The sequence below is a fragment of the Myxine glutinosa genome, chromosome 9, assembly GCF_964187855.1.
Source record: "Myxine glutinosa chromosome 9, kmMyxGlut1.1, whole genome shotgun sequence".
Lineage (NCBI taxonomy): Eukaryota > Metazoa > Chordata > Myxini > Myxiniformes > Myxinidae > Myxine > Myxine glutinosa.
In genome coordinates this window covers 7,286,280-7,310,042 of record NC_136269.1, presented here as the reverse complement: position 1 = coordinate 7,310,042, position 23,763 = coordinate 7,286,280, and the positions used below count along the sequence as shown (strand labels likewise).

Sequence of the window (23,763 nt, the reverse complement as noted above, 5' to 3'; positions counted from 1 at the left end):
ATTTTATAATTACTAATACAGATAGTAAACATATTGTTTTATAATTACGAATGCAGATGGTAAACATATTATTTTATAATTAGTAATACAGACAGTAAACATTATTTTATAATTACGAATACAGATGGTAAACATATTATTTTATAAATACCAATACAGATGGTAAACATATTATTTTATAATTACTAATACAGATAGTAAACATATTGTTTTATAATTACGAATACAGATCGTAAACATATTATTTTATCATTAGTAATACAGATAGTAAACATATTATTTTATAATTACTAATACAGATGGTAAACATATTATTTTATAAATACCAATACAGATATTATTATTATTTTATTTTTTTGTGTACTGAGTCGAGGCTCGTGAAAGAGCTAACATTTATCAAACAAACAAATCAAACAAACAAGCAAACAAAGTATATAAAAAGGGGAGCGGTCGACAAGATGGGGAGAGAAGGGGAGGAAGCACACAAACACAACATTTGAGAGCAGGGACATCGGGAGATGTTTTTGGAGGGAGAGGGCCTGGGGGGAGGCAGGATAGGTATAAAACGCAAGGACACCAAGGACTTCCAGGAAAGAAGTCAAAAGTCACCTCAAAAAAGTGGATTTGGGGTGAAATTAGTGGGGGTAGAAAAGATCAAGGTTTTGGATTGGGGAAGATAAGAGATGGTGGTGAACAGCCGTTTTAAAGACCTGGAGGGAGGAGTGGGATTGAAGAAAGTGAGGGAGTTTGTTCCAGAGGCGGGAGAAAAGAGGAATGAAGGAGTGAAGGTGAGCAGAGAGTCTTGATTTTGGCAGTTTAACAATAAGAGGGTTGCAGGCAGATCTTGTGCGACCTGCAGGAATATTTGGGGGACAGAGCCCAGAGAGAGCTGGGGGAGCAAGGCCGGAGAGGAGTCGGTAGAAGACGGAAAGACCACCAACCTGCCTGCGGTGATTAAGTGAAAGGCCCTTGGAGATAGCGTCATCACGGGAGATTCCAATGATTCTGAACGCTTTGGGTTCAAGAGCGTGAAGACGAGCTAGGTGTGAGGCAGGAGCACCAGCCCAGAGCAGAGAGCAGTACTCCATTGAGCTGCGGATGAAAGCCTTGTATGTGGTGAGGAGCTCAGGTGTGCCAAGGAAGGACTTCGCACGACGGAGGATGCCCAGTCGGCGACTGGCTTTGGAGGCCAGCTTGGAAATGTGGTTTTCCCAGGAAAGATCATGGCAGATAGTGAGACCCAAAAGCTTGAGTGACAGAACTTCTTGGAGAGGATTATTCAGAAAGTAGATGGGAGGGTTGTCCAGTCGGTCTTTTCGGAGAGACATCGTAAGAGTGTGAGATTTGTCAGGATTGAAAGACATGTTCCACTTGTTTGCCCAGTCTGTGATTTTGTCCAGGTCTGCAGAGAGTGAGGAGGCTGCAGACTGCCGATCTGAGGGATGAGGAATGGAGCGGCAGAGAGTGGAGTCATCAGCAAAGAGATAGAGAGGATTTTCAAGAGAGTCAGAGAGATCATTGATGAAGACCAGAAAAAGCACAGGGCCCAGAACACTGCCTTGGGGAACTCCAGCCTGAACAGGAAGAGGAGATGAGAGAAACCCATTCAGGGCCACACGTTGACGACGACTAGAGAGGAAGTCTGCCAGCCATGCATGGAGATTTCCATGGATACCAAAGGAGAGTTTGGTGAGCAGAGCGGGGTGCCAGACTGCATCGAAGGCACGTGATATGTCCAGGGAGACAGCTCTAATTTCCTGTTTGGCATTGAGGACCTCCATCCATTGTTGAGACAGCAGAAGCAGCATGTCCAGAGTAGAGTGACCTGGTCTGAAACCAAATTGATGATCAGCGATCAAGCCATTGGAGAAGAGGAAAGATTTCATATCCGAAGCAATGATGGATTCCATGACTTTGCTGATAATTGGGAGAAGGCTGATTGGTCTGTAGTTGCTAGGATGTGTTTTTGCACCTTTTTTGTGCAAAGCGGTGATGTTGGCTGATTTCCAAGCAGATGGCAGTTGACCTTGAGCAAAAGAGAGGGTGAAGAGAACAGAGAGAGGGAGTGAAAGAGCGGAAGAACAGGATTTTAGGACCCGTGGGCTGATGCCATCAGGTCCAGTTGCAGAATCAGAATCAGAGTCGAGGGTTGACAGAAACTTTTCCACCTTGTCAGGAGGAAAGGACACGGAGTCCTGGAGCAGCTGGGTACGACTGGGTATGGTGGGTACAGAGAGGGATGGGTTTGGGACACAAAATTTAGAGGCAAACACAGAGTTGAGGCATTCAGCTTTTTCAAGTGCGGAGTCAGCTGTGTAGCTGTTTGAGGTAAGGGAGGGGATGGAAGGGGAACAAACACCAGAAACAGATTTGACCAGATGCCACCAGGATTTGGAAGAGGGACAAAGATAAGAGAGTTCGGTCTTGAGAACGGAGAGATATTGTTTCCTGGCACTCCTGAGGGTGGACACACACTTGTTTCGGGCTTTGTGAAAGGAAATGAGATTTCCTTCCGTTGGATTTGCTTTCCAGGAGACGAAGGCAAGTTGTTTCTGGGCAACAGCCTCATCACAAGATTCCGTGTACCATGGACGGGAGGAAGGGTATGACAACTGAAGACGAGATGGGATAAATCTGTGCATGAGAGAGAGCAATTTACTTTGGAAGAATTCCCAGGATGAGTTGATGTCAGAGGTGGTAGAGATTTGAGACCAGTCCAGATGATTGATGGCTGCTTGAAGACCGTGCCAGTTGGCCTGAGTGAAATGCCATACTCGTCGACGCTGAGCAGGCTCCCTGAGAATGGTCAGAGAGATGTCCACTTTAACAAGGACATGATCAGATGATCCGATCGGAGCAGAAGAAGAGCAGCAGACATTTTCAGGGAAGTTAGTCATAACCAAGTCCAGAAGAGAAGATGCTCCGTTGACTGAGATCCGGGTCGGGAAATTGACAGATTGTGTCAGTCCCAGTGAGTCGCAGAAGTCCTTTGCTGAGGAGCCATGGCTGGTGAGAGAGGTACCCACACCCATCCAACTGGCATGGTGACAATTGAAATCACCACATATGAGGAAGAGAGAGTTGGGATGAGTAGATAGAAGTTGGTCCATATTATCAGACAGCAAGATGTAGATGGAGTCATCACTGTTTGGTGGGCTGTACAACACACATATGAACAAGAGGTGGGAGCGAAGGGGAAGCCGCAGCCAGAGGTATTCCTGGGGGTGAGGTGGAGAGAGTGCAGTGCAGGGCGAGTGAGGAAGAGAGTTTTTGATAAAGATAGCAACCCCACCTCCAGGACGAGGCTCAGGTCTATCATACCGGAGGAGGGAGTAACCCGGGAGAGATACTAAGGAATCAGAGACATCATGAAGGAGGAAAGTTTCTGTTAAGCAGATCACGTCTGGTTTGACAGAAGCAACCTGTATGGAGAGATCAGTTAAGTTTGAACGAAGGCCCCGGATGTTTGAGGTCCATACCGTTAATGAAGAGGAAGGGGGAGCATCGGATACAGAATGGGGGAGGAGGGGTAGGGTAAGATGTGGAAGAGGTGGAAGAGGTAGGGAGAGCAGTTGAAGTTGTCAGAGATTTCAGAATAGCTCGGAGAAAGGGAAGGATGGGGCAGCCAAAAGGTTTGATGGTGATTGGGTGAGGCACAATGAGGTGTTATTTGAGGAGGGGGAAGAGCGAGGCAGAAGGTTGGGGGAGATGGAGGTGAGAGTTGAAAGCGGGAAGAAGTGGGGAGGACGCTTTGAGGAGGGGGAGTGAGAGGGGGGAAATTGCGAAGAAATGAGGGTGGGGAGATTTGAAGGGGAGGGGCGAGGGGGAGTTTGGGAGGGTAGGGACAAGGGGAGGGATTTGAAAGGGATTGGATATGGGGGAGATTTGGAGGGGAGGGGTGAGGGAGGAGTCTAGGAGGGGAGGGCCGAGGGGGAGTCTTGGAGGGGAGGGGTGATGGGGAAGATTTGGAGGGGAGGGGTTATGTGGAAGATTTGGAGGGGAGGGGTGAGATTGGATTTTAGAGAGTGTACGATTAATGGGAAACGAACATTTATTGCAAAATGAGTTTCTTGTGACATTCGAGTTAAAAATACGTTTAGGGACGCTGGATGGAGGCTGGAGTGCAGGAGAGTTTAGGGAATGTAGAAAAAAGGCACTATAGGAGATGGAATTTTTTTTTGGGATGAATAGATTTGTGAGCAAGTCGAAAGCAGCCTTTTAAAGAAGAAGAAGAAAAAGGTGTTATAATATATGACGGAATACAGAACTTGAGGGGAAAGTGTAAACATTGAAGGTTAATAACAGTGAAAACTATCTGGGGAAATGGGGGAGAAACACGTGGTCGAAGAACGAACGAATGAATGAACGAACGAATAAGAATGAATAAACGAATGAGAACAAAGAATAACAGAGAAGGAAATGTTTTTTTTGTTTTTTTTGAGTTGAGATTTACACTAGGAAGTAGGCTATGGGGTGAAAAGACTGGGAAAAGCAGAGAACGAAAGTTATTGGAGCACAAACGGCGGACCGCTGAGAGAAAAACAAAGCCTCAAGGTTGTACACTGTACAAGGCCTCAAGACACGACACAAATTAACACGATTTTCAATGCAGGTATGAAAGATTTGCACCGAAAATCTTCCTCGGGACACAATATACGTACACACACCATAAAATAAATACAGTTATGATGAAAATACAAATGGGAACAATTACTTAACTTCAATTTCAAATCGCTCGCGACGCGGCAAAGGCCTTGCTCGCGATGCGGCAAACAGACGATTAATTTATGAAAGATAAACACCGAGAAACTTCCAAGGTGCGCACTATAACTTCACACACCGAAAGATAAATACAGTTTCGACAAAATACGATTGTGAACAGACTTAACTTTGAAAACGTGGAGACCGTGTGGAGCTTCGAAAATCCCTGCCGCCGTCTCCAAGATCTCGCGAGATCTCAATGGTAAACATATTATTTTATAATTACCAATACAGATGGTAAACATATTATTTTATTATTACCTATACAGATGGAAAACATGATTTTATAATTACTAATACAGATAATAAACACTATTTTATTTTTTACTAACACAGATAGTAAACATTTTATAATTACTAATACAGATAGTAAACATATTATTTTATATTTACAAATACAGATGGTAAGCATATTATTTTATAATTAATGATAGATAGCAAACATATTATTTTATATTTATGAATACAGATGGTAAACATATTAGTTTATAATTACTAATACAGATAGTAAACATATTATTTTATATTTACAAATACAGATGGTAAACATATTATTTTATAATTACTAACACAGATAGTAAACATATTATTTTATATTTACAAATACAGATGGTAAGCATATTATTTTATAATTAATAATAGATAGTAAACATATTGTTACAGACACGACTTTGATGTTAAGGTGGGCCGAGCGGAATGGCCGTCGTGTCCGCACAAATTACCCGATTGTACTCGAACGTCGACGAAGCCGCGCTACGCTGGCTCAATAGGAAAGAGAAGACACCCGGCTGGGTTATAATGACACAATACGACACCAGGGGTTCAGTTCTCAAGACCTCCGGAGGAGGTTATATTAAGGCGGAAGGTTAGATTACAACTACAAGAGGTACATCATAGGAAGACAGGCACTTAGACACAACCTTATATTATTCCCGACAGACCACAGAGAAACAGGACAAAAACTGACTCACACGGGGATTGATGGCAAGGAAAGCGGGTATTCGATGGCCAGCACAAGGTGCACCTTGTGCTCAGGGACAGGATGGCGCGGCCCAAAAGATGCAGGAGGTCTCTCAGCGCTCGAGGTGGCGTCTTGTCGTCTCAAGCTGGGGGCGCATCTGACGTCACGTCCGGCAAGCGGCTGCGTATATCCGGCGGGGAGTGACACGCCCTCGGCTCGTTAGCTCCGCCCAGATGGAATCGGTCCGCCCTTCTTATTGGGTGCGGGGGGGGTTTACCAGGCTCCGCCCTTGACGAGGAGCTGACAGCCAGCCCCTTCGTGGTAACCCCGTGGGGCGCATGGATAATGGCGGCTAACCGAGCCGGAGGGAGGACGCACACTCCCCGCGCGCGCCGTTGTTGTAGTTGTTGTTGTAGCTGTAGTTGTTGTTGTTGTTGTTGTAGCTGTAGTTGTTGTTGTTGTTGCTGTAGTTGTTGTTGTTGTTGTTGTAGCTGTAGTTGTTGTTGTTGTTGTTGTAGCTGTAGTTGTTGTTGTTGTTGTTGTTTGGGGAAGAAGATGGGAGGAGGTATGGGAAGGTCCTAAACTCACTACTGGTGCCATATAATCACATTCTGGTGCAACGAAGAGTCATAATTAATGGAAACGAGGCCTTAACTGACATAGATTAAGAATAACTAGGAAGATGTCCGAAAGTTGTCTACGTGTGGTGCGGTGGACCTGGGCACGACATTTAATGGGGGAATAAGGGGAAGGTCGGCTCTACTGATTGTTATTTACATGCAATGGGACTAGGGAATGGGGGACTGGGGAAAGTTGGGGAGTATTGGAGAAAATAGGGGAATATTTACAAGCGGATATGGAGGCCAAATTCCATATTCGCAACTTTGCACCCTTCTCTACCCTCGGGGCGTCCCGACCCGATAAATTTTTACCTACTTTAGTGTGGCACGCAATGTAGTTCCCTCTACTATTAACTCTACCCTGAGTGCGACAGTTTTACAGATATTCACAAATGAGTAAATATGTCCCCCTGCGACGTTGCACCCTTCTCCTCACAGAAACACACCCACAGGATAACCGAATCCGGAAAGAATTCTCAAACTAAACATACAGCCGGTAGGGAGCATTATTTACAAGACTATGCTGCTATTTACACTACGATCCAGGACCTGTTTTTGGAGGAACACATGCAGATGTTATGCATAGAGAGAGCGCGCTTGCCAGCATCGATACACCAACCCACGAGTGCTCTGTGGCCGACGGCCTTTAATAACGTGCAGAGCACCCTTCCCGAGCATCAAAAGCACCACCCCACCACCAATCGGTGCAGTCACCATTGTTCATTGGAATAAAAATAAATTCGACAACCCCTAACCCTGCAGGTGTCTCTTGCTCTTCTTGTGGTGCACTTGGTGTTAATTAACAGTGGTTCACCTTTATGGCATAGGTGCCACGTTGACCCATAGGTCCTTCCACGGGTGGTGCTTGGCCGCAAAAGAGCTGCGGTCCATTGTGGGTGGCCACAAACATTGCGGTCCATATGGTGTATCGATCCAGGCAGCCAACAGCGAAAGTGCAGGCCCACAACTGCGTAGCCAGCACCTCTCTCTCCTCTCTCTCTACCCCAAAGCCAGATCCTCGGAGGTGGGAGACAAAAGAAGAAACAAGTGAGTAAGGTGGTAAGGGCGCAAAAGTGCACGCAATATAAGGTAATGCACACTGGGGGCACATGGGAACCAGGTGAGACAGGTACGTTCCTATCGTACGCCCCCCCCCCACCAGGTAACCTACATGGCCCCTCCCTTACCCCTTACTGTATCCACAAAACACAACACTACCCATAAACATCTACTTTACAAATCAACAAACATCCCTACTGTCTTCCCCGTTCCTCCCATAAACCAAATTCGTCTTCTCTCCCTCCTAACCAATCAAATTTGCCATTTTCAACTCTCATCAAAATTTGCCATCTCCAACTCAACATCATAATTTGCCATTACCAATTCATCATCAGTCCCTCCTAGGGAGGGAGAGATGGAATCACCCCAATGTCTCATCCACGTCGTGATGCGTCTCACAAATCCACACAGCGATTCATCTCCTGCAACAAAACAAAGAAAACACAGGTGTGGAGTCATCATCATCACCACAGGTAAGTGGCTGCGTATGGTGCGACAGGTTCATCAATCCTAACTATCTCCTAAATGACTTTAACAACTTTACACTACCCGGGGTCTCTCTCCGGCCAAACCATTGGCCCTCTTACACTATGGGTTCTAAAAACCAATTCCCATTGGCCAAACTGTGGTGCTCTTCAATTTGGGGTCTCACTCCCCCGATTCATCTCCCGGTGCCCTCGCACAATTTCTGGGCTGTGGCGTGTACCTCTCCCAGTGGGTCTACCCACCTGCACACCTCCACCACTGCAGTTGCCTCCGAGCTTACCTGCTCCTTGCCCTAACCTAACTACCTGGGGAAGGCCCTCTGGCACTCTCCCCACTCGGTGCCCTCTCTGGCACTGGGCTACCCGGGTCCATCCTCCGGATCCTCGGGCCCCATCCACAACTCTACCGGCTCCCAGAGCCCACCTGCGGCCTCACCTGGCCGACATCCTCACAGTGGTGGAGTGCCCAACCAACTACACACACTAACAGGCTACACGCCCAGCCATTTCCACAACACTAATGCACCCATCCACAACACCATTCTGCAACCGCACCACAAATGCCAATATCCAACCACAATTTACCTGTACCCTCTACCTAACACTTACACTACCCGCCCCGGGTACTCGTGAAAGGGGTCCACTCTTCCCCCATCCACACCTTCGCACCACGCACACCACTCCATACCACTTACTCCAACTCTCTCCACACACCTGTACTTGCACCCTGTGCTCTCACACCTGGTGCCACCTGCACCCTTCTCTCCCCAAGCGCATTCGCGCTGATCCACACACTCACTACTCATACACTGCTCCACACACCTGTCCAGTTGCACACCTGTGCAATCACACCTGTTCAATTCTCACAAACACGGCATCATCTCAGCTAACTACTCCCTTCTGAAACTTGCGCTTCCCAGTCGTCCCTTTAAACTATTGCGCCCCCTCGTCATTATCATCCATACTAATCTACCTGCGTCCCCACTACAGGTATCAGTCACTAACTAAACTTAACGTCACCTAATGTCATCTTCTCTAGATCCCTACTCACAATATCCTAACCCACCCGGGCTAGTTTTCACTGCCATACACCCCATAAGCTATAGCTCCTTTGCCCCCCCATATGGGAAGGATGGTGGATTTGCCATCCCCCCACATCGGGGGTCTCTCACTACCAATTTTGCACATCAAATTTCAACAAATTAAAAATTTGCCAATCACTGCCCATCATCTGCCAATCACTACTGCCAATCCCTTGCCAATCATCAAATTTTGCTTTTCTCTAATTTTGGGTCCAAAACACTAACCTCATCACCCAGTCTACTCACTAATACCTCTCGGTGCGCCAATCCCTGTCCAAAGCCCGGCTTCGTAAAGCCAAGCAATGGATGCTGGTTGTTTTGTGCCAGCGGCTGGATGCGTCCGGCACTCGGTGCAGGGACGGGGGCTTACCCGGGCCGAGATCCCACGCACCACTTCGGCGTGGAGCCATCCAATGTCCCGATCTCGACCTGCCGGAACGTCTCAATAGAAAGTGGTCGCCATGACGACCCTTCCTATCGAGCTGCCCGCTCCGCCTAGTGGAGCCCGGACGCGGCCGTTCCACGCGAGGCCCAGCGTGGATCGCGCACGGCGGTTCTTTCGAAACCGCCGTGGTTCGGATCCCCGCTGGTTCTCGCGGCACGCGAAGCCCGGCACGCACCGAGGGCCTGATTCGGCTATAAGTCGTTCTAAACTCTACCCCGTCTAACGTCGACGCTTCACCTGGACGCTTACACCCCGCAGCCCGTTCCTTGCTCACACATCCAGCCGTGCCCATGCTCCTCGTACCTTTCCTTACACACCCAGGTACACCCATTCCACTCACAGCTTTGGTCACACACCTGACCACCGAACATTTTGGCACACATTCGTTCGTAGCACACCTCACCAAAACACCTCTTCGCGCCCCCTCCTCGGTCACCTCCTCTGTGACAATCACAGGTGTGCCCTCATTCGCACACCCATCCACGTGCCTCACCACCAACTCCAGCGTGCATTCCCACTCACGCTCTACCATTCCAGGTGTGCATCCTTCCATCCCAGGTGTACATCCTCGCTCACCTGTCACAACCAACTCACGCTCCTTGTCACTCTCACTACTCTCACTACTCTCACCTCCACTCGTGACAACGCACTCACCCTTACTCTTGACAGCACACTCTTTCTCCATGCACCTGTCCGTCACACACCTTTCTCGCGCACACTCTCCCGTTACACCCTCTGTAACACTCACCACAGGTGGACACTCTTCCTTACTTCTGACAGCGCACTCTTTCCTCATGCACCTGTCGGTCACACACCTTTCTCGCGCACACTCTCCCGTTACACCCTCTGTAACACTCACCACAGGTGGACACTCTTCCTTACTTCTGACAGCGCACTCTTTCCTCATGCACCTGTCGGTCACACACCTTTCTCGCGCACACTCTCCCGTTACACCCTCTGTAACACTCACCACAGGTGGACACTCTTCCTTACTTCTGACAGCGCACTCTTTCCTCATGCACCTGTCCGTCACACACCTTTCTCGCGCACACTCTTGCGCACACTCTCCCGTCACACCCTCTGTAACACTCACCACCCCGCGCTTCCATGTGCTCCCTCGCACACACGCTACGACCGACTCACTCTCGCCAGCACCCTCACTCCTTGGCGTGCACTTTTTCCTCACACACCCCAGAGTCGGACTTTCTCGCACACCTCCTCTTTCGCACACCAGACCTGTCACACACCTCACCAACGGCCTTTCACGAACACCCGGGTCTATCTCGACCCCCAAGCTTCTTAAATCCCCTGGCGCATCATACGCACGACCATATTGGTCACCACTTACACCGGGTCCTCTTCCTCTTCGCTTCTCCTCCATCACCTGCGAATCCCTCATCCGGTTAATGAGCACATCACGATCCAAACACAGACTTTGGACCAATTCTTTTATCTCCTCTTTTATCTCTTTGTTATCCCCTCTCCGTCGCTTCTTAATTTCGCTCACCCCTTCTTCCACTTCTTCTAATTTTTGCTTCATCTCCTTCATCTCTTCGTGCGCCCCTTTAAGTTCTTCCTCTAACTCCACTTTATTTTTTTCTATGTGCTCCCGCACCTCCCGCTCTTTAACCTCCATTACCTCTACCACCTTGTCCATTTTCCTCGTCAGGTCCTCATGTACCGTCTGACACTCTTTTTTAATTACCCCTACGTCCTTTTTCATCTCCTTCTGTGTCGATTTTAAACCCTCTATTACCGCTGTGTTCTTCTTTACCTGGTCCCCCAACTCCTTTTGTCCCACTGTCAGTTGTTCTACTCCCAGCGTCAACTCCTCTATACCACCTTGCAATTTTACAGTCCCCTTTCTCACCTCTTTCTCCATGCGCTCCTTACAGTGCCTCACCTCCTCGCGCACTCCTCCGACCTCCTCACTCACTCCTCTTCTGATCTCCTCTCCCATCACTTGCATCTCCTGCCCAGATGCCACCCTCATCTGCTCCATTTCCTCCCTGTGAGCATCCAGTTTGGTTTCTACCCCCATTCTGACCCCCTCTATCTGCTGCTCCATTTGTTTAACTTCCCTTTCCGCTTGGTCCCTCATGTCCCTCAATTTGCCTTCCATACTGTTTTCTAACCCCTCTAACCCATTTTTCACTCCCTCTATCTGATTCTCCTGGGCAGCCATTCTATTTTCTACCCCCTCTAACCCCTTTTGCATCCCTTCCATTTGATTCTCTTGAGCGGCCATTCTGTTTTCTACCCCCATTAACCCATTTCTCACCTCTTTTATCCCATTGTCTAACCCCTCAAAATTTTTGTCTACCTTCTCACCAGTACCCCTCGCTTCGTCCCTCATTACCCCCATTTGATTTCCCAACCGCTCACTATCAGCCCTCATTCCCACCATTTGTTCCATAAGGGCCCTCATTTGCAGGAGGAAAAGGTTCGAATCCACCAGGGGCGCTGCCGCGGGCGTGGACGCCGTGGCCACCTCGTGCGTGACAACGCTATTTTGCGACCCTGCCGCCCTCACTGCTTCGCTCTCCTCCTGTCCCTCATGTCCCTCAATTTGGTCCTGGACCGACCCTGCTTCACTCTCCCCTACCGGACCCCAGCCGTCTTGATCCGCCATAGCGCGACTTGCAAAATTCGAGTTTCGTAAAACAAATCCAATTTTTTTTTTTTCCGTTATAATTTCGTCGAGCGCAGTACGCGCTCCGAATCGATTTTCCCTCCCAAAATTTGGGCCTAACTAATTTAGTCCCGGGTCCGAATCCAACTCCTCGACACCAATTGTTACAGACACGACTTTGATGTTAAGGTGGGCCGAGCGGAATGGCCGTCGTGTCCGCACAAATTACCCGATTGTACTCGAACGTCGACGAAGCCGCGCTACGCTGGCTCAATAGGAAAGAGAAGACACCCGGCTGGGTTATAATGACACAATACGACACCAGGGGTTCAGTTCTCAAGACCTCCGGAGGAGGTTATATTAAGGCGGAAGGTTAGATTACAACTACAAGAGGTACATCATAGGAAGACAGGCACTTAGACACAACCTTATATTATTCCCGACAGACCACAGAGAAACAGGACAAAAACTGACTCACACAGGGATTGATGGCAAGGAAAGCGGGTATTCGATGGCCAGCACAAGGTGCACCTTGTGCTCAGGGACAGGATGGCGCGGCCCAAAAGATGCAGGAGGTCTCTCAGCGCTCGAGGTGGCGTCTTGTCGTCTCAAGCTGGGGGCGCATCTGACGTCACGTCCGGCAAGCGGCTGCGTATATCCGGCGGGGAGTGACACGCCCTCGGCTCGTTAGCTCCGCCCAGATGGAATCGGTCCGCCCTTCTTATTGGGTGCGGGGGGGGTTTACCAGGCTCCGCCCTTGACGAGGAGCTGACAGCCAGCCCCTTCGTGGTAACCCCGTGGGGCGCATGGATAATGGCGGCTAACCGAGCCGGAGGGAGGACGCACACTCCCCGCGCGCGCCGTTGTTGTAGTTGTTGTTGTAGCTGTAGTTGTTGTTGTTGTTGTTGTAGCTGTAGTTGTTGTTGTTGTTGCTGTAGTTGTTGTTGTTGTTGTAGCTGTAGTTGTTGTTGTTGTTGTTGTAGCTGTAGTTGTTGTTGTTGTTGTTGTTTGGGGAAGAAGATGGGAGGAGGTATGGGAAGGTCCTAAACTCACTACTGGTGCCATATAATCACATTCTGGTGCAACGAAGAGTCATAATTAATGGAAACGAGGCCTTAACTGACATAGATTAAGAATAACTAGGAAGATGTCCGAAAGTTGTCTACGTGTGGTGCGGTGGACCTGGGCACGACATTTAATGGGGGAATAAGGGGAAGGTCGGCTCTACTGATTGTTATTTACATGCAATGGGACTAGGGAATGGGGGACTGGGGAAAGTTGGGGAGTATTGGAGAAAATAGGGGAATATTTACAAGCGGATATGGAGGCCAAATTCCATATTCGCAACAATATTATTTTATATTTATGAATACAGATGGTAAACATATTATTTTATAATTACTAATACAGATAGTAAACATATTATTTTATATTTACTAATGCAGATGGCAAACATATTATTTTATAATTACTAATACAGATGGTAAACATATTATTTTATATTTACGAATACAGATGGTAAACATATTTTATATTTACGAATACAGATGGCAAACATATTATTTTATAATTACTAATACAGATGGTAAACATATTATTTTATAATTACTAATGCAGATGGTAAACATATTGTTGCGGTTCTGTCGCCGGCCATCTCCCCTTATCAAGGGGGGATCAATCCCCTTGTCTTTACTGACCTGGCGCGAACCGAGACCTATTACGTCCCTTCCGGACAGCGCAAAATAGGGTTTCGGGAACAAATTCTCACTCGTACCTAAGTACTCGCGCTGCCCTGGAAGCGAGGAAACAAGCCTCGCACGAACCACTTGAGGTTGGAATACGCCGAGCGGTTTGCGTACACGTGATCCGCGCAGTTATAATTAATGGACCCCGATTTGAGCGATCTTATTCGTGCCACGCTTAGTCAATGGAGAAATCACGGGAACGATCGAATTCAGAAGAAAGGAAGAACAGATTGATTTTATGGTTATCACACGTATATACAGTTCAGGACGAAGAGACACAGGGAAATCCTTATACAGTCTTATTCTTAATTCCAAAGACAACGGGCCCGTCTCACACACTCACACGGGGTATTGCAGATGGTCAGGTGTTCCCCAGCGCGTCCAAGGATGGTACTCGTTCAGCTCTCCACGGTCCCCGGCACGTCCGCGAAGATGGGGATCGGCGAAGACAAGGCTACGTAGCGCGTCTCTCGAGCAAAGGCGATACATCAGGGCAAACTGTAGGGATGGCTTTTACGGCAAAGGCGGGACGGCTTTTATGGTGAAGGGCGGTTATGCAGCCTCGTTCACTCGCTTGGCTTGAATGCTCAAGTTCGTTATAAACCGCGCCTGGCTGCGCCCGCGTATCTCTCGCGGCCAACTCTTCTTCCTCAACCCTTGTGTTGGTTAGCGCACGCGTTCTTATTCGATCGTCAAGTTCAACAATCCGTACAATGCAAGCCCTCTCTCTCTCCTTTGCAAGTCCTCTTCCCCCGGCAAGTCCTCTTCCCCCGGCAAGTCCTGTTGAGGGCTTTGCGCATCGGGTTATATAGGCCCGCCCTGCGAGCCTTCTGGAACTCACCAGACTCTTCTCACCACGCCCTCTGACGCAACCACCTCTGAGCTCTGATTGGTGGCTCATGCTTACCGTTATCGCCTCTGCCGCCCCCGACCTCAATGCCGCCCCCATCTTTTTAGGCCTACCTCGTGTTAACTCGACTAGTGAGAAAGCAAAGGGCAGCGAAAATGGATTGCGCCTACTGAGGTAGAATGGTTTGCCGAAGTAGGACCTATTCTCCTGTCTTTACACAACGCAGGATTAACACTGGAAAGGGCCTACTCTCACACATACCAAGAAATAACTATACCACAAATGAGGCTACATGTTACTTGTGTGACTATCTATGGGGGACAACCTTTAACCTTTATTGAGCTCACTGTACACATCTCAAAACCGTAGCAATATTATTTTATAATTACTAATACAGATGGTAAACATATTATTTTATAATTACTAATACAGATGGTAAACATTTATTTTATAATTACTCATACAGATGGTAAACATATTATTTTATAATTACTAATACAGATAGTAAACATATTATTTCATAATTACTAATACAGATAGTAAACATATTATTTTATAATTACTAATACAGATAGTAAACATATTATTTTATAATTATTAATACAGATAGTAAACATATTATTTTATAAATACGAATACAGATGGTAAACATATCGTTTTATAAATACTAATACAGGCGGGAAACATATTGTTTCATAAATACTAATACAGATGGTAAACATTATTTTATAATTACTAATACAGATGGTAAACATATTATTTTATAATTACTGATACAGATAGTAAACATTATTTTGTAAACACCAATACAGACAGTAAACATATTATTTTATAAACACCAATGCAGATAGTAAACATATTATTTTATAATTACTAATACAGATGGTAAACATATTATTTTATAATTACTAATACAGATGGTAAACATATTATTTTATAATTACCAATACAGATAGTAAACATTATTTTATAATTACGAATACAGATGGTAAACATATTATTTTATAATTACCAATACAGATAGTAAACATTATTTTATAATTACTAATACAGATGGTAAACATTATTTTATAATTACCAATACAGAAAGTAAACATATTATTTTATAATTACGAATAAAGATGGTAAACATATCATTTTACAATTACGAATACAGATGGTAAACATATTAGTTTATAATTACTAATACAGATGGTAAACATTATTTTATAATTACCAATACAGAGAGTAAACATATTATTTTATAATTACAAATACAGATAGTAAACATATTATTTTATAATTACTAATACAGATGGTAAACATATTATTTTATAATTACCAATACAGATGGTAAACATATTATTTTATAATTACCAATACAGATGGTAAACATATTATTTTATAATTACCAATACAGATGGTAAACATATTATTTTATAATTACCAATACAGAGGGTAAACACATCGCACGTGACATAGCCGAATGCCTCAACTCTGTGTTTGCCTCAAAATCTTGTGTCCCAAACCCATCTCTCTCTGTTCCCAGTCGAACCCAACTGCTCCTGGACTCTGTGTCCTTCTCTCCTGACATGGTGGAGGAGTTTTTGTCTAACCTCGACTCTGATTCTGCAACTGGACCAGATGGCATCAGCCCACGGGTCCTAAAATCTTGCTCTGCTGCTCTATCTCACCCTCTGTCTGTCCTTTTCACCCTCTCTTTTACTCAAGGTCATCTGCCAGCATCCTGGAAATCATCAAACATTACCGCTTTACACAAAAAAGGTGCAAAAACAGATCCTTGCAACTACAGACCAATCAGCCTGCTCCCAATTATCAGCAAAGTCATGGAATCCATCATTGCTTCGGATATGAAATCTTTCCTCTTCTCCAACGGCTTGATCTCTGATCATCAATTTGGTTTCAGACCAGGTCACTCTACTCTGGACATGCTGCTTCTGCTGTCTCAACAATGGATGGAGGTCCTCAATGCCAAACAGGAAATCAGAGCTGTATCCCTCGACATATCACGTGCCTTCGATACGGTCTGGCACCCAGCTCTGCTCACCAAACTCTCCTCCTATGGTATCCATGGAAATCTCCATGCATGGCTTGCGGACTTCCTCTCTGGTCATAGTCAATGTGTGGCCCTGAATGGATTTCTCTCAACTCCCCTTCCTGTTCAGGCTGGAGTTCCCCAAGGCAGTGTTCTGGGCCCTGTGCTTTTTCTGGTCTTTATCAATGATCTCTCCGACTCTCTGGAAAATCCTCTCTATCTCTTTGCTGATGACTCCACTCTCTGCCGCTCCATTCCTCTTCCCTCAGATCGGTAGTCTGCAACCTCCTCACTCTCTGAAGACTTGGACAAAATCACAGACTGGTCAAACAAGTGGAACATGTCTTTCAATCCTGACAAATCTCACACTCTTACGATGTCTCTCCGAAAAGATCGACTGGACAACCCTCCCATCTACTTTCTCAACAATCCTCTCCAAGAAGTTCTGTCGCTCAAGCTTTTGGGTCTCACTATCTGCCATGATCTTTCTTGGGAAAACCACATTTCCAAGCTGGCCTCCAAAGCCAGTCGCCGACTGGGCATCCTCCGTCGTGCGAAGTCCTTCCTCGGCAAACCTGAGCTCCTCACCACATACAAGGCTTTCATCCGCAGCTCAATGGAATACTGTTCTCCCCTATGGGCTGGTGCTCCTGCCTCACACCGAGCTCGGCTTCACGCTGTCGAAACCAAAGCTTTCAGAATTATTGGAATCTCCTGCGATGAAGCTATCTCTGAGGGCCTTTCACTCACTCACCGCAGGCAGGTAGGTGGTCTTTCTGTCTTCTACCGACTCCTCTCCGGCCTTGCACCCCCAGCTCTCTCTGTGCTCTGTCCCCCAAATATTCCTACAGGTCGCACAAGATCTGCCAGCAACTCTCTGATGGTTAAACTGCCGAAATCTCGGCTCTCTGCTCACCTTCACTCTTTCATTCCTCTTTTCTCCCGCCTCTGGAACAAACTCCCTCACTCCCTTCAATCCCACTCATCCCTCCAGGTCTTTAAAACAGCTGTTCACCACCATCTCTTATCTTCCCCCATCCAAAACCTTGATCTTTTCTACCCCTGCTAATTCACCCCAGATCCACCTTGTTTGAAATTCCAACTTCTTTCCTGGAAGTCCTGGCAGTGTCCATATGTTTTATACCTCTCCCACCCCCCCCCCCCCTCCAATGCCCCACCCCCCCAATGCCCTCTCCCTCTCACAGATCTCTCGATGTCTCCATGTCTCTCGGTCCCTGCTCTCAAATGTTGTGTTTGTGTCCTTCCTCCTCTCTCCCCATCTTGTCTACCGCTCCCGATGTTATATGTTTTATGTGTCGGTTTGTCTTTCTGTGTGATTAATGTTCGCTCTTTCACGAGCCTCGATCTTGTATACAAAAACAAAACAAAAACAAAACATATTATTTTATAATTACTAATACAGATAGTAAACATATTATTTTATATTTACGAATACAGATGGTGTTGAAGAACAATTTTTTGTATATAAACAAAGTCATGAACACTTGTAAATATTTTAATAACACTGGGAAAAATACTCATTTGATTACAACACAAATACATTATAGAACTCACAGCACAGGATTCACAGCACAGGATTCACAGCACAGGACCTGGGTCGGAAATGAGCATTCTTCACCGATTGCGCGAACCTAGCTCATTTTATATCATTTTGAACAATAGGGGAATGATGACTGTGTCTCCAACGTAGGAGGGGATATGGGGGAGGAGATCGGGGGCCGAGGGATTCCGATAAGGGGTAAGGGAGAGGTAGATGGGGATCACTGATTACTAGTCTTCCTGGCGCCATGAGGGTCTGCTTTCAATCGCAGAACTCACAGCTGTCCAGTGGCTGCTCAGTCTTCCTACTCAAACTGCACGTTTTGAGAACCCATTTGATCTTAAAATAAATTACGATTTAACTTTTGCCTATACAGATGGGATGCCGGTGATAACTCACTAGCCCTCCTCACACACATGTATGTCCTTTTATAATTCCACAATATACATACATCCTTAATAATATAATTACTCCTTTCCTACAAGGTCATTATGAACTTATAGCATAGTGCTATTAAGATTCAGCAAATAACTAAACTATTTCTATCTCATTGTCATTTTATTAATTAAGTGGGTCAGGGACAAGTTTGAATTTGACTGCCTGCGATAACTCGCCGACCCGAACAAATATAGAGGTCTTCTATAATTCCTCAATTTTTTTTTTTGTTTAAATTAAAACAATTAATTTAAATAACTACCTACAAGGTACTCAAATTACAAATTGTTTATATATACCATTAATCTAAACATCAATTGCAAAATACTCAAACTACAAATTTGGTAATCCAATTTTCAATACCAAAGGCATACACCGTCATCCTGGAAGAATCTGATCATAAAACATTTCTTTGTTCGTTGACTCTTTCCATGTTGATAATTCAGTTCATTTCATTTGCATCACAAATATCTCTGCAAACAAACTTCACCTTCACCAAGACACAACAATTTTAATTTACCATTTTAAAATAATAAAGCATCTGCAACATTTGGCAATTATTCTTCGAAAATACGTTTTGCTTCAGAACAAATGTTGACTTTCTATTTGAAAAGAAGAGGCTGATCACTTGTGTTTGAAATTCAAATATGAAACATTTTCTTCTGATGTCTTCATAGCACCTACACTATTTCGCGTAGGGTTTCCGCTGTTGTGATAGCTGGGCGGAGTCATAAACTGACCCTGCTCTGCATGTAGCATCCTTGCCACTCTTGCTGTGAGCCATAGTAGATTTGAACAAGGCCTTCGTCCAGTTGTAGTTGACTTGCCTCCTCACTCATCGTGAGTGGCCAGCAAGTATTGATGTGATGTTGGTTGACCAGCAAGATGTGGAACAGAGATGCCAGATGCATTCACAACGATGTTAGGACCATGGTGTTCAAGTTCTCCATGGTCCATACCAGTAGCAACCAGCAGAATCGTGCACAGCCGTTGTAGAGGAAGAAGCACAGCCGTCCACTTACAGCTCCGCGCTGGTTCCCCGGAAGTTGGTGGAGCAATGACACAAGTCACCGCATCCAGTAGAAGTTGCAGGTAAGATGTCGTCATTCCGCAATTGCTGACGTGATGAATGTTCGAGGCATTCGAACAGAAGCAAGTGATCGCCTTTCTTCCATACGTTGCAGTGTGATCCAGGCAAACGGTCACATAAATTTTCCTTGGTAAAGGTAAGCATCCGTTTCCAATCTTGCAAAGGAGAATGCCTTCATCATTCTTTGAGAAGACCTGGTGTTGGGCTAGCGGCTCGGGTGCCGGCTTAGGATCCTAGGATCCTGGGTTCGAATCCCGGTCGATTGCTGAATTAACGCCAGGGGGGTTGACTCAGCCTGTCATCCTTCCGAGGTCGGCTAATTGAGGACCAGCTCACTGGTAATTCCCTGTTTGTCGTTAAAGGCGGCAAAAAGGGTTGGCGTCAGGAAGGGCATCCGGCCGTAAAACATTGCTTCAAAAAGGGGACCAAAAAAACAACAACAACCACGGTGCCCGAAAAAGGCCAACCCCCGCTTGCGGGGAAAAATGGCCTCTAAAGGTGGTTATTTTTTTTTTTTTTTATTCTTTGAGAAGGAGAGTGTATGCCAAGAAAAACAAAGAAGTACATATGTGGATACGAAAATATTTTTTAATTTCGATGATTATCTTGAAGAAATGGTGCATTATTTTAAAAAAGTGCAAGGGTGCCAATATTTTTGGCTACGACTGTATGCCCGACCGATCCAGAATAAGTTGCAGTTTCTGTAACTTATCATAAAAAAGCAATGCACCAAGTTTCATTTCAATATGTTACAGGGTAAGGGGGAAAAAAAGTCTGGAAAATTGATCCATGTATAATGCATGATATTTTCCAATTGTCCAAAAAGGGCATAACTCTGAAAAATTGACGGAACACCCTGAAACTCAAACTTGTTCTGTAACCGATCATAACGAGATGGTATTCATAGAATACTTACCCTGCGCAGTCACCTTGGTGCGAGCCAACTCTGTTTTTGAAGTGTTTTTCTTCTTTGATCCAACCTCTGCGAGATCACGTGAGCGATTAAATCATAAATTTATATTCTGTAATATAATTGTTGCGTAGATCACGCTCAATAAATTTCAAACGGATCAGACGAAGTGTTGTCCCTGTCAAATTATGACATCATAATTACGACACCAATTACGTCATCGTTAACAGCACTTCTTCCCCATGTGTAGTTCTTTACAATGACCCATTTTTCAATTTTTTCCATGGAGCGATTTTGGAGATAAAGAGGTGGAACGATTTTCCAAGGTGGTGTCCGTGCCACGTGACATATGACGTCATAATTATGAATTAAAAAAATGATACAGGCGGAGGTGCTCCTATGGTAAAAATTTCGTGTCAATCGGACCAATGTTTGCCGAGAAAAATGAATTTTTAAAATGCAGACACATCACATGTATGCAACCGAATGCCTCACCCTGCTTTTCGCTTCGTGAGCGCAGGGTAATAAAGCCATGTAACACGCTTCAGTTGAATATGTTAACGGGTATGAGAAAAAGGTCTGAAAAACCACATGTGGGATGGACAGGCCGACGGAGAGCAAACCTAAAATCCCCGCCGGTGAAACCCGTAGGGGACTAAAAAGTGCAGAAGAGATCTTCAGCCGAATAGACAGTGATATGACCAGAGGACAAAGCCCGAGTTAAGATGGTAGTAAAACAAGGGTCTTTCACTCAGAGATTTGTTAATGCGTCAGTGAAACACTTCCTGAAAAGGGAGTGCTTTCAAATAGAGCGGGTAAGATTGAACTGGAAAAAATGGGGATAGAGGGGCACATGGATGTTGGCAGGTAGATGGCTGATATATATTGATGGATGATTGGATACCCGTGTACTGATTGTTTCTATGAATATTCTATGTAAGTATTCTATGAATACCATCTAGTTATGATCGGTTACAGAACAAGTTTGAGTTTCAGGGCGTTTCGGCTGTGAGAGGGTCTCGTGAAACGGTGAATTTGTCAGTGTTTGTTCATTCCTCACCCTACAACCATGTTCATCTCTTACCTCTTTACCCCAAAAATTGTGCATATTCGTATTGGTCTGCCAACCCGATCATGAACAGCCCCTCTCGGACCCGCTTCCCAACCTTTGACCCTGTAGCACGATGGGTTGCTAAGCAACCACAGACGCTATCTGAGGTGATCAACTGAGGTATGGAACTCTGACAGAATCAGATGCAGAACTTGGGTGTGGATTAATCTTGGGGGTAGGCAGAGGGAGGAGTGGAGTCATGTTTGCATACTTATTATGTCGATCGGCCCTAATATGCTTGTTTCTTCTTTAGGGCACCAGATTCTGCTCCTCTTAAGAGCAAAATGATTTATGCAAGTTCGAAAAGTGTGATAAAAAGGAAATTCACAGGTATGTAAAATCCAACTCTCATGAATTGTTTTCAGTTATTTCATTGTTGATAAGTGATGCATAGTTTTTACTGAGTGGTTGGTGTGCTGGGAGTCCTGGAATTCAGACCAATTCCTAACAGATTACTTGCCTATGGCCATCGATCTCATATTATAGGCATCAAGCACGAATGGCAGGTGAACGGGCTGGATGATATTCAGGATCGCTGTGCTCTCGCAGAAAAGCTAGCCTGTAATAAGGTCGTGTCTCTAGAAGGAAAACCCATCTGAGGTCTTCACCTCGATTCTGCATTTGCACCGAACCGCATTCCAGCTGGACACGGTGCACGTGGGATCGTGATATCGGTACATCTATGGCTTGTGATTTATGTTGTAAGAAAGCGCAGGCTCGACCTTCCTGCTGCCTGGTAGAGGCTGCCACATGCCGTCCATTGCTCGTTGTCTTCCTGTCAGCCGGCTGTAAAAGCCAAAGGAGACCAAAGGTGTCCCTTTGCCATTGGACGTTTCAACAAACTTTCAATGCATGTTGTGTCTGCACCAACTTTATATACAGCAAAATGTTTCCAAAGTTTTGTTGTTGCTCAATGTAGAAAAAGCCAGATTTCGCCCCCCCCCCCTCCCCACCTCCTTCTCCGATATTCTGAACAGGATATACAGTGATTGAATTTGTGGAGAGTTGTAGAAGTAGAAATATAAATTAATGTTTTCTACCGATCAGCGTGTACCTGATTCAACATTGCAATAAATCTCAGCTGACAGTTCCTTTTGTGAAATGCGGGTTTTCAAACAAATTGTGAAATATTTATAACCTGTGTAGAAGATTTCAGTGTTTATCAAATGATTATATGAACAGATTTTTCTTGATCACCACGAGTGGAGCCTTCAATAAAACGGGGATTTCTCTAAATGTGTTTGCGTAATGGTGGACTGATCTTTTTGTCCCAATAATGTTACTCAAGTACTTCTTCCACTCAGGTCTTCAATTACGGGCACATTTAAAACATTTTTTAAATGAAACTTTGTCTATAAAATCAACATCAGGGGATACCTGAAATATGTTGTAGTTTTTTCGGGATTTGACTCCCAGTTTATGCCCCAAGGGGTGGAGACTTGGGGTCACTGGGGTCAAAACGGAAGATGTTTTTCTTTAATCAAAATTTGATCTTGTGTCATTTCTGGTGGAACTTTAAGCCATTTTTAAACTTTGCTTTAGTTGGGAAGCGTGGGGATTTGCGATGGCGTGCCATCTTCTTCGATCTTGTTTCATTTGTGATTACATTGGCAGATATAGTGGAAAACGGGCAAGGATCATGAAGGAGTGAGGTAAGCATTTCGGAATGACGTAATGAGTAAGGATCGGTGGATTTGGGAAGACCACGCAGTGCAAATTTCACTGTGGGTTAGACTGGAGCGGAAGGTCACGATGGGTCAGCGAGCAGGAACCCGGAGAACACAAGGAGGAGCCGCAATGGGGGTGAGGTGAGGAAGGTGGGAGTTGACGAAGGTCTAATGGGCATTGGGTGGGTGTTATTGAAGGTGTTATGAGGTGGAGTGGCGAGGGGGGGTCCTCTAAGATTTAATGAAGCTGTGAAATAGGGGGCACGAAAAACAACCGTCTGAACAAACAGCAGCAGCTGCAACCGTCCTGCCGA

The 23,763-nt window shown here is 45.5% G+C and overlaps 1 long non-coding RNA gene across 1 annotated transcript in view; it reads left to right on the top strand.

Moving 5' to 3' along the window:
- LOC137418933 (uncharacterized) overlaps positions 1-23,022 on the top strand; it is a 64,280-nt gene extending 41,258 nt beyond the window's left edge. Inside the window, exons 2-3 of the long non-coding RNA XR_013624441.1 lie at positions 22,036-22,112; positions 22,269-23,022. This is a non-coding gene — a long non-coding RNA (uncharacterized LOC137418933). The remainder of the gene's footprint in view (positions 1-22,035; positions 22,113-22,268) is intronic.
- Positions 23,023-23,763: the final 741 nt, after the last annotated feature.